The sequence below is a fragment of the Salvelinus alpinus genome, chromosome 18, assembly GCF_045679555.1.
Source record: "Salvelinus alpinus chromosome 18, SLU_Salpinus.1, whole genome shotgun sequence".
Classification (NCBI taxonomy): domain Eukaryota; kingdom Metazoa; phylum Chordata; class Actinopteri; order Salmoniformes; family Salmonidae; genus Salvelinus; species Salvelinus alpinus.
Genome location: NC_092103.1, coordinates 30512255 through 30523963, shown reverse-complemented (window position 1 = coordinate 30523963; position 11709 = coordinate 30512255). Strand labels below are relative to the sequence as shown.

At 44.9% G+C, this 11709-nt stretch overlaps 1 pseudogene; it reads right to left on the bottom strand.

The window, feature by feature from the left end:
* Window positions 1–3042: 3042 nt before the first annotated feature.
* The window catches only part of LOC139543436 (tubulin polyglutamylase TTLL11-like), a 48553-nt pseudogene continuing 39886 nt past the window's right edge, over window positions 3043–11709 (bottom strand).

Genomic DNA, 11709 nt, shown 5'->3' with positions numbered 1-11709 from the left:
ACTCAATCAAACAGACTCCAACCTCTCCACAATGGCCAAGACCAGAGAGCTGTGTAAGGACATCAGGGATAAAATTGTAGACCTGCACAAGGCTGGGATGGGCTACAGGACAATAGGCAAGCAGCTTGGTGAGAAGGCAACAACTGTTGGCGCAATTATTAGAAAATGGAAGAAGTTCAAGATGACGGTCAATCACCCTCGGTCTGGGGCTCCATGCAAGATCTCACCTCGTGGGGCATCAATGATCATGAGGAAGGTGAGGGATCAGCCCAGAACTACACGGCAGGACCTGGTCAATGACCTGAAGAGAGCTGGGACCACAGTCTCAAAGAAAACCATTAGTAACGCACTACACCGTCATGGATTAAAATCCTGCAGCGCACGCAAGGTCCCCCTGCTCAAGCCAGCGCATGTCCAGGCCCGTCTGAAGTTTGCCAATGACCATCTGGATGATCCAGAGGAGGAATGGGAGAAGGTCATGTGGTCTGATGAGACAAAAATATAGCTTTTTGGTCTAAACTCCACTCGCCGTGTTTGGAGGAAGAAGGATGAGTACAACCCCAAGAACCTCATCCCAACCGTGAAGCATGGAGGTGGAAACATCATTCTTTGGGGATGCTTTTCTGCAAAGGGGACAGGACGCCTGCACCGTATTGAGGGGAGGATGGATGAGGCCATGTATCGCGAGATCTTGGCCAACAACCTCCTTCCCTCAGTAAGAGCATTGAAGATGGGTCGTGGCTGGGTCTTCCAGCATGACAACGACCCGAAACACACAGCCAGGGAAACTAAGGAGTGGCTCCGTAAGAAGCATCTCAAGGTCCTGGAGTGCCCTAGCCAGTCTCCAGACCTGAACCCAATAGAAATCTTTGGAGGGAGCTGAAAGTCCGTATTGCCCAGCGACAGCCCCGAAACCTGAAGGATCTGGAGAAGGTCTGTATGGAGGAGTGGGCCAAAATCCCTGCTGCAATGTGTGTAAACCTGGTCAAGAACTACAGGAAACGTATGATCTCTGTAATTGCAAACAAAGGTTTCTGTACCAAATATTAAGTTCTGCTTTTCTGATGTCTCAAATACTTATGTCATGCAATAAAATGCTAATTAATTACTTAAAAATCATACAATGTGATTTTCTGGATTTTGTGATTTTTTTTGATTCCGTCTCTCACAGTTGAAGTGTACCTATGATACAAATTACAGACCTCTACATGCTATTGTAAGTAGGAAAACCTGCAAAATCGGCAGTGTATCAAATACTTGTTCTCCCCACTGTATGTACATACTGTTTCCATTGACTATGCCCACAAGAACTGAGTGGACGAGACCAGGCACTAAATCAGACTGGGGGGGAAAGAATATCATCAATGATGATGTTCTTTTCTGCACAGAAGATCATGCAAAATGATTTATTGCCTGATGATCTTCTGAACATCCCAATACCTTTCTGATGCATTTCAGTCACTTCAAACCATACTTTCTTAAGATTGAATAATGTCAAGAACACTCTCAAACTGATTTGTAAGACTGCCATAGCCCAAATTTTAAAAAAGCAGAGGAAATACCCAGTCCTAAATCAAACCATAGCCCCTCATTTTTGCTAGTCAATACTGTGACTCCAAGTATCGACTTGTAAAAAACACAAATATAACATATATATATATATATATATATAATAGAAAATGTTGCTTGGTTGTTAATGTTAGCTAGCTAGCGGCTGTACCTGTATTTATCAGCCTATAGCTAGTTCTCAATCTTCTTTTAAAGGGTGAGTCAACATGTTTTGAGCTGACCACTTTTATATTCCAAAACATTTATATTCATTGCTTTCTCTTGTCCCTCTACAGCAGACATACAGTGAACAATATGTTTGGAGCATCGAATTCCAATAAAATCACAGTATCGAATCGCAAAACATATGCTTCTGTGAGCTGGAACAGCCGAATGGCAGAACCGCTGGCAATTATCGCAAATACAATAACACACACATGCATGCACAAACACTGCTCTGTGTGTGTGTGTGTGTGTGTGTGTGTGTGTGTGTGTGTGTGTGTGTGTGTGTGTGTGTGTGTGTGTGTGTGTGTGTGTGTGTGTGTGTGTGTGTGTGTGTGTGTGTGTGTGTGTGTGTGTGTGTGTGTGTGTGTGTGTGTGTGTGTGTGTGTGTGTGTGTGTGTGTGTGTGTGTTGGTTGGTTGGTTGGTTGGTTGGTTCTTCTATCCTTGTGGGGACCTAAAATCCCAGAAAGTAAGAAAGGATAGTAAAACAAGGATAATTCTCCCTCTGTGGGACATTTCCCACATCCCCATGAGGACAAAGGCTATTTTAAGCTTAGGGGTTAGGCTTTGGGTTAGGGTCACAATTAGGGTTTGGGTTAGAGTTAGGTTAAGGGGTTAGTGGTTAGAAGTTAGAGTTTGGGTAACAGGTTAAGGAAAATAGGATTTTGAATGGAAATTAATTTCAGGTCCCCACGAGGATAGAAGAACAAAAAAAACGTGTGTGATTGTCCAGTGGGTAGCTTGACAGGTGATGAAAGGAGGCACACACCACCCTGGAGGTAAGAACCAATAAATGTGCATCTCAAGCAGGGCTTTACAACCATACATCTCCCCCTCTAGACCTGAGTGGCCTGGCGTTACACACACACACACACACACACACACACACACACACACACACACACACACACACACACACACACACACACACACACACACACACACACACACACACACACACACACACACACACACACACACACACACGGAGGGAGGGAACAAACTCCCTCTATATACCTTCATCCCTTGTTCTCCCACTTCCTCAACCACCTTATGCACTACCTTCCTCCCTCTCCTCCTCCTCTTCACACGGAAAAGTAATCAAGCCCAGAACAGGTCTCCTGGAAGTCAGCCTCTGAGGTCAGCTCCCTACAATCTGTCTGTCTGCTCTTGACAGGACACCCTGGAGGACTTCCAGTGGAGAGGGAGCCAGTCTGTGTGCTCCTCTGAGGTCTGTGTGTGGGAGTATAGCTTCTTAGCCCTGAGTCAGGTCAGTTCTCTACATTGGCCTTGTGTGTGTGGGGGTCGTAACCGCTGATGCAGCTGGTAGTCCTGGGAAGAGGCCCTGCGCAGGTTGGCCAGGGAGCAGAGCTGGGGGGCTGACCGGGCCTGGCCTGGGGTGGATGTATGGTGTGGGTGGTGAGTCCTGCCTGGCTGGGTACAACTGTAGTTCACAGAGCGCCTGCTGGACCAGGTGCTGTTTTTAGGAAGAGATCCTCCAGGACTCCCTGGTTCTCCAGCTGAGCCTCACACATCTCAGCAGAGAGACTTGAACCTGCGCTGGGCCGGGTAGAAGAAAGCCTCCACAAACACCTGGAGACCCATGCCTGACAGGAGAAGGATAGAAGAGATGTGGTGGAGAGGATATATGAGTGAGTGAGTGAGTGAGTGAGTGAGTGAGTGAGTGAGTGAGTGAGTGAGTGAGTGAGTGAGTGAGTGAGTGAGTGAGTGAGTGAGTGAGTGAGTGAGAGAAAATATTCACATCTCTTCTATCCTGGCTAAGAATACTTGAATCAGTTATAGAACCCATTGCCCTTTATGGTTGTGAGATCTGGGATTCGCTCACCTACCAAGAATTCACAAAATGGGACAAACACCAAATTGAGACTCAGCATGCCAACGATCAAAATCCAGAAAAGAGACGTTCAATTCTACAACCATCTTAAAGGAAGCGATTACCAAACCTTCCATAACAAAGCCATCACCTACAGAGAGATGAACCTGGAGAAGAGTCCCCTAAGAAAGCTGGTCCTGGGGCTATGTTCACAAACACAAACAGACCCCAGGACAGCAACATAATTAGACCCAACAAAATCATGACAAAACAAAAACATAATTACTTGAAACATTGGAAATAATTCACAAAAAAACTGAGCAAACTAGAATGCTATTTGTCCCTAAACAGAGAGTACACAGTGGCAGAATACCTGACCACTGTGACTGACCCAAACTAAAGGAAAGCTTTGACTATGTATAGACTCAGTGACCATAGCCTTGCTATTGAGAAATGCCGCCATAGGCAGACCTGGCTCTCAAGAGAAGACAGGCTATATGCACACTGCCCAAAAAATGAGGTGGAAACTGAGCTGCACTTCCTAACCTCCTGCCAAATGTATGACCATATTAGAGACACATATTTCCCTCAGATTACACAGATCCACAAAGAATTTGAAAACAAATCCAATTTTGATAAACTCCCATATCTACTGGGTGAAATACCACAGTGTGCCTGCCATCACAGCAGCAGGATTTGTGACCTGTTGCCACAAGAAAAGGGCAACCAGTGAATAACCATTGTAAATACAACCCATATTTATGTTTATTTATTTTCCCTTTTGTACTTTAACCATTTGCTCATCGTTACAACACTGTATATAGACACATAATATGACATTTGAAATGTCTTTTGGATCTTTTGTGAGTGTAATGTCTACTGTTCATTTTTATTATTTATTTCACTTTTGTATATTATCTACTTCACTTGCTATGGCAATGTTAACATATGTTTCCCATGCCAATAAAGCTCCTTGAATTGAATTGAGAGAAAGAGAGAGAGAGAGAAGGAAAGAGAAAGACAGAGAGGTTAGATCCAAATAGACTTCTATACACATAATAGATTATAGAAATTCATGATTCACTCTTCCAGGTGTCTGTTCATCGCTGTATATCTCACTGATTCCCCCGATTCTTGTCAAGTCACTCTCCAATACTGATGAACTTATAATAAACCACAGAAAACCAGTAAATGACACACACACACACAGTGCCAAGGGGATGTCTAGCCAAGGATACAAACCTGAAGAAGGAGCTACTAGAAACTTCTGCTGAGCTGCTTTGAAAGTTAAAGGGATTTCACATATTCTCTACATCCTTTAAGTCTTCTTCATGTTTGGAGAGAGAGACGGCATGCAAGCAGTAGGAGCTGCTTCAATCCCTCAGCTGTCCTCCTCCTGCCTGTCGCGTTGGATGTGGATCTCCTGACTCTCCCACAGATCCGACTAGTGCTTCCTGAATAAGATCTACTGAAGTGGTAAAGCTCCACACAAACCTTGATGACACAGCTACAGTTTAGAGCTAATGCTTCATTGGAACTAAATAAACAAACCTAACCCTTGGCTCACCAACTCAGCTCATAGACTCAGTTCATAGACTACTCTCTAGGTATCCACATCAAAATGAGGTCAAAGTCATTTTTAAAAAACTATCAACTCCACCAATACACACGGGAGCTCAGACTGTCCTAACACACACCCAGACACACACCATCCAGGTAGACTACATCTCTTTCATATAGTTAGACATCATTTATTCCAGCTTTTACTCTGCTCTTAATAAAACATTAGGAAGAGTGAAATACAAGGATTAAAAGGAGGGAGAGATAGTTATTTTCACAAAGTAAAGAGAGGGACGGAAAAGGGGAGGGAGAGAGAGAGACTTTCCTCTGAGTTCATAAGGGGCTTTTAGCATTCAGTTTAAGCCCTGAATCAGCATTTCTCACTTCCAAAACACAAAACATTATTTTAATAAATAGTTGCCTTATCCTTAACCCCCCATACACACACACACACACCCTCCTCCCTCGCAATGTGAACCAATCATCAGTGAGAAATTGGCTCTGTTTCCTTATTGCCCCCGTAGGGTTACTGACTAAATTCTCACCCCCTCATTTTGGGTTAGAACCAAATATTCAGCTCACGACTCCTTGTGTTGCATGTCGCTAAAAACAGTCCCTCCATCCCAGCTGAGCCCAACGATAGAAAACAATGGAACCACATTCAATCAACCGTACCGCTGCACCCCTCTCTTCCTCCCCCTCTGCATATTTTCAGGTCCAAGGTGAATCATTCATAGAGGGTACTCTCCCAAATGTTGTCACTGCGCTGCGAGAGAGGATTCAGAGAACTGTTCAATTCTAAAAGGTCGCAGCTAGTTCTACCTAGTTCTGATTGGCTGGAGGGTTACCTGCTTCCCTGTAGTCAGGCAGCATGTTGGCCCAGCGCCTTGTTATGTCAATGTAGAGGATATCCACAGACGCCATGGAGAGGTTACTGATGCTCAGCTTACAGTTCCTACAATCAACCAATCAATCATGAATCAAGTAATAAATCAATCAATCATATGTATTTATAAAGCCCTTTTTATTTAAGTACTTGGTAGTATAGTACTGTAGTACCTGATGAAGGTTCTGAAGCTGGTGGGCACCAGGCGCATGTTACCTTTGACCCCCAGGAACCGCAATGCGCTCCTTGGTCCGCAGGTAGCTGAACTGCTTGGTGTACTTAGGGAACACCTGCTTCAGACACAGAGAGAGCAGGATACCCCCCTTCTCCCCAGCCCCCCTCTCTGGTGACCCCCCTCCATCAACATATCTTCCTGCTGCTGCTCTGGGGGTGAGAGGGAGAGAGAAGTTATTAACAGGAAGTGATCTATGAGTGAATAGGAGCGGTATCCATCCTGTCTGTGTGTGACCCTGTATGCCCAGGCTGCTGGGCTGAATAATGGCTGGCCCTAATGGACATAGGAGCATAAGGCCAGGCTAACGAGTCAGCTGATATACTACTGGAGAGGAGGAGGAGGTGGTAGATGAGGGAGCAGAAGGAAGAGGATGAGGATGGAGGAAGAGCGTGGAGGAGGAGGTTGTGGTGGTAGATGAGGGAGCAGGAGGAAGAGGATGAGGATGGAGGAAGAGCGTGGAGGAGGAGGTTGTGGTGGTAGATGAGGGAGCAGGAGGAAGTGGATGAGGATGGAGGAAGAGCGTGGAGGAGGAGGTTGTGGTGGTAGATGAGGGAGCAGAAGGAAGAGGATGAGGATGGAGGAAGAGCGTGGAGGAGGAGGTTGTGGTGGTAGATGAGGGAGCAGGAGGAAGTGAATGAGGATGGAGGAAGAGCGTGGAGGAGGAGGTTGTGGTGGAAGATGAGGGAGCAGGAGGAAGTGAATGAGGATTGAGGAAGAGCGTGGAGGAGGAGGTTGTGGCGGTAGATGAGGGAGCAGGAGGAAGGGAATGAGGATGGAGGAAGAGCGTGGAGGAGGTGGTGGTGGTAGATGGGGGAGCAGGAGGAAGTGAATGAGGATGGAGGAAGAGCGTGGAGGAGGTGGTGGTGGTAGATGGGGGAGCAGGAGGAAGGGAATGAGGATGGAGGAAGAGCGTGGAGGAGGTGGTGGTGGTAGATGGGGGAGCAGGAGGAAGGGAATGAGGATGGAGGAAGAGCGTGGAGGAGGTGGTGGTGGTAGATGGGGGAGCAGGAGGAAGGGAATGAGGATGGAGGAAGAGCGTGGAGGAGGTGGTGGTGGTAGATGGGGGAGCACGTTCTACTGCGCTCCTCTACACTTCTACAGGTCAACTGAGAGATAAGATCTCCCATCTATACAAACACTGTGCTGTGGACCATCACTAGAGCAGATAACACACTCATCTACTCTCATGCACACACAGTCACACACACACGGCGCAAATATCGCCTAAAGGTCAGCAACCAGATAGACTACAAACAAGACAGAAACCACATGGTGGAGAGAGGAAGATGTTAAGCTCTCCTCTCTGTTCTCTCAGGGCTGTAGCCAGACGTCTGGGCCCATGTTAGGAGACCCAGGGAGAGGAGCAGAGAGAGAAGAGAGGGAAGGAGAAGAGAAGAGAGTAAATGGAAACAAGATAACATTCTTATGGTTCAAGGAGAAACCAAGGCAGAGGGGAGGAGGGAGAGGAAGATGGGGAGGAGAGAGGAAAGCAGGGAAGAGAGAGGGGAAGCAGGGGAGGAGAGAGGGGAAGCAGGGGATGAGAGTGGGAAGCAGGGGAGGAGAGTGGGAAGCAGGGGAGGAGAGTGGGAAGCAGGGGAGGAGAGTGGGAAGCAGGGGAGGAGAGAGGGGAAGCAGGGAGGAGAGTGGGAAACAGGGAGGAGAGTGGGAAGCAGGGAGGAGAGTGGGAAGCAGGGAGGAGAGTGGGAAGCAGGGAGGAGAGAAGGAGTTCATCCTTCTAGAGGTGCTCTCATTTACCCAAAGAGAGAGAGCAGAAAGAGATAGAGAGATAGCAGAGAGAAAACAGAGAAAGAGAAGAGAAAACAGACAGAGAACAGAGAGAGAAAAGTGAGAGAACAGACAGAAAGAGAGAGCAGAGAGAGAACAGAGCAAGAGAGCAGAGAGTGAGAGAGAGAACAGAGTGAGAAAGCAGAGTGAGTAGGCAGGGAGAGAACAGAGATAGAGAGATAGAGAGCAGAGAGAGAGAGAGACACCACAGAGTCCCAGGACAGCAACACTATTACACCCAACCAAATCAAAAACAAAAAGATGATTACATGACACATTGGAAAGAATTAACAAAAAAACAGAGCAAACTGGAATAATTATTGGCCATAAACAGAGAGTACACAGTGGCAGAACCAAACTTAAGGAAAGCTTTGACTATGTACAGACTCAGTGACCATACAGTGGCTTGCGAAAGAATTCACACCCCTTGGCATTTTTCCTATTTTGTTGTCTTACAACCTGGAATTAAAATCGAGTTTTTGATTTCATTTGATTTACACAACATGCCTACCACTTTGAAGATGCAAAATATATTTTAATTGTGAAACAAACAAGAAATAAGACAAAATAACAGAAATCTTGAGCGTGGATAATTATTCACCTCCCCCAAAGTCAATACTTTGTAGAGCCAACTTTTGCAGTAATTACAGCTGCAAGTCTCTTGGGGTATGTCTCTATAGCTACTGGGATTTTTTTCCCATTATTCAAGGCAAAACTGCTCCAGCTCTTTCAAGTTGGATGGGTTCTGCTGGTGTACAGCAATCTTTAAGTCATACCACAGATTCTCAATTGAATTGAGGTCTGGGCTTTGACTAAGCCATTCCAAGAGATTTAAATGTTTCCCATTAAACCACTTAAGTGTTGCTTTAGCAGTATGCTTAGGGTCATTGTCCTGCTGGAAGGTGAACCTCCGTCCCAGTCTCAAATCTCTGGAAGACTGAAACAGGTTTCCCTCAAGAATTTCCCTGTATTTAGCGCCATCAATCATTACTTCAATTCTGACCATTTTCCCAGTCCTTGGTAATCTCGGGGTGATGACAGGTGTTGGGTTGGCGCCAGAAATAGTGTTTTCCTTGATGGCCAAAAGCTAAATTTTAGTCTCATCTGACCAGATTGAGTGTTTGCTTGTTTTTTTCTTCAAGCAATGGCTTTTTTCTGGCCACTCTTCCGTAAAGCCCAGCTCTGTGGAGTGTACGGCCCTTGGACAGATACTCCAATCTCCGCTGTGGAGCTTTGCAGCTCCTTCAGGGTCATCTTTGGTCTCTTTGTTGCCTCTCTGATTAATGCCCTTCTTGCCTGGTCTGTTAGTTTTGGTGGGCGGCCCTCTCTTGGCACGTTTGTTGTGGTGCCATATTCTTTCCATTTTTTAATAATGGATTTAATGGTGCTCCGTGGGATGTTTAAAGTTTTGGATATTTTTTTATAACCCAACCCTGATCTGTACTTCTCCACAACTTTTGGAGAGCTCCTTTGTCTTCATGGTGCCGCTGGCTTTGTGGTGCCCCTTTAGTGGTGTTGCAGACTCTGAGGCCTTTCAGAACAAGTGTATATATACTGAGATCATGTGACAGATCATGTGACACTTAGCTTGCACACAGGTGGACTTTATTTAACTAATTATGTCACTTCTGAAGGTAATTGGTTGCACCAGATCTTATTTAGGGGCTTCATAGTAAAGGGGGTGAATACATATTTACGCACCACTTTTCTGTTATAATTATTATTTTTTTTTTTTAAACAGGCCGCCATAGGCAGACCTGGCTATGAAGAGAAGACAGGCTATGTGCACACTGCCCACAAAATGAGGTGGAAATTGAGCTGCACTTCCTAACCTCCTGCCAAATGTATGACCATATTAGACAAACATATTTCCCTTAGATTACACAGATCCACAGAGAATTCGAAAACAAACCCAATTTTGATAAACTCCCAAATCTACTGGGTAAAATACTACAGTGTGCCATCACAGCAGCAAGTGTGGCAATATGTGACCTGTTGCCACAAGAAAAGGGCAACCAGTGAAGAACAAACACCATTGTAAATACAACCCATATTTATGTTTATTTACTTTCCCTTTTGTACTTTAAATATTTGCACATCGTTTTAACACTGTATATAGACATAATATTACATTTAAAATGTCTTTATTCTTTTGGAACTGTTGGTGTATTGTTTACTGTACATTTTTATTGTATATTTCACCTTTGTTTATTATCTATTTCACTTTCTTTGGCAATGTTAACATATGTTTCCCATGCCAATAAAGCCCTTAAATTGAATTGAATTGAGAGAGCAGAGAGAGACCAGAGAGAGAGCAGGGGTCTCAGAGCTGTCTAGCACCATTGTCCCACTGTGGCGACTTATTATGAGAATGCACGCACGGCCAGATGCAGACGTGCAAGCACACACAGAGACAGGCACACACACACACACACACACACACACACACACACACACACACACACACACACACACACACACACACACACACACACACACACACACACACACACACACACACACACACACACACACACACACACACACACGAGGACAAATGAGGTACAGTTGATGTCGGTAGTTTACATACACCTTAGCCAAATACATTTCAACTCAGTTTTTCACAATTGCTGACATTTAATACTGGTAGAAATTCCATGTCTTAGGTCAGGTAGGATCACCACTTTCTTTTAAGAATGTAAAATGTCAGAATAATAGTTGAGAGAATGATTTATTTCAGCTTTTATTTCGTTCATCACATTCCCAGTGTTTCAGAAGTTTACATACACTCAATTAGTATTTGGTAGCATTGCCTTTAAATTGTTTAACTTGGGTCAAACGTTCCACAAGCTTCCCACAATAAGTTGGGTGAATTTTGGCCCATTCCTCCTGACAGAGCTGGTGTAACTGAGTCAGGTTTGTAGGCATCCTTGCTCGCACACGCTTTTTCAGTTCTGCCCACACATTTTCTATAGGGTTGAGGTCAGGGCTTTGTGATGGCCACTCCAATACCTTGACTTTGTTGTCCTTAAAACTTCTTCTTAATAGGGGGCGCTGAAAAAATCGTGCCCAAATTAAATGGCCTCGTACTCTGTTCTAGATCATACAATATGCATATAATTATTACTATTGGAAAGAAAACACTCTGAAGTTTCTAAAACTGTTTGAGTTATATCTGTGAGTAAAACAGAACTCATTTGGCATCAAACTTCCAAACAGGAAGTGAAAATTCTGAAAATGGGGCTCTGTGTCAGGGCCTGCCTATTCAACTGGCTTATATTTATGGATCTGTATGCACTTCATACGCCTTCCACTAGATGTCACCAGGCAGTAGAATGTTGAATGGGGTGTCTAGCTTGATGTGAGACCGAATGAGAGCTTTTGGAGTGACAGGTCCGCTCTATTGGCAGTATTCAACTGCGCACCAGGGAACCCCACATTGTCTTCTGAAATGCGTTAGGTATACACGACGAAATGCTCCGGCTCGGATTTTATTGGATACATATGAGAAAAACATCATAAAGTTGGATTTTCAACCGAGTTTGACCAGTTTATTCGACGTTTATTGGGACTTTTTGGAATTTTTCGTTCCATGCGCTAAGAGTTCTTGGACATGTGCGCTCCACATGGCTAGCCAA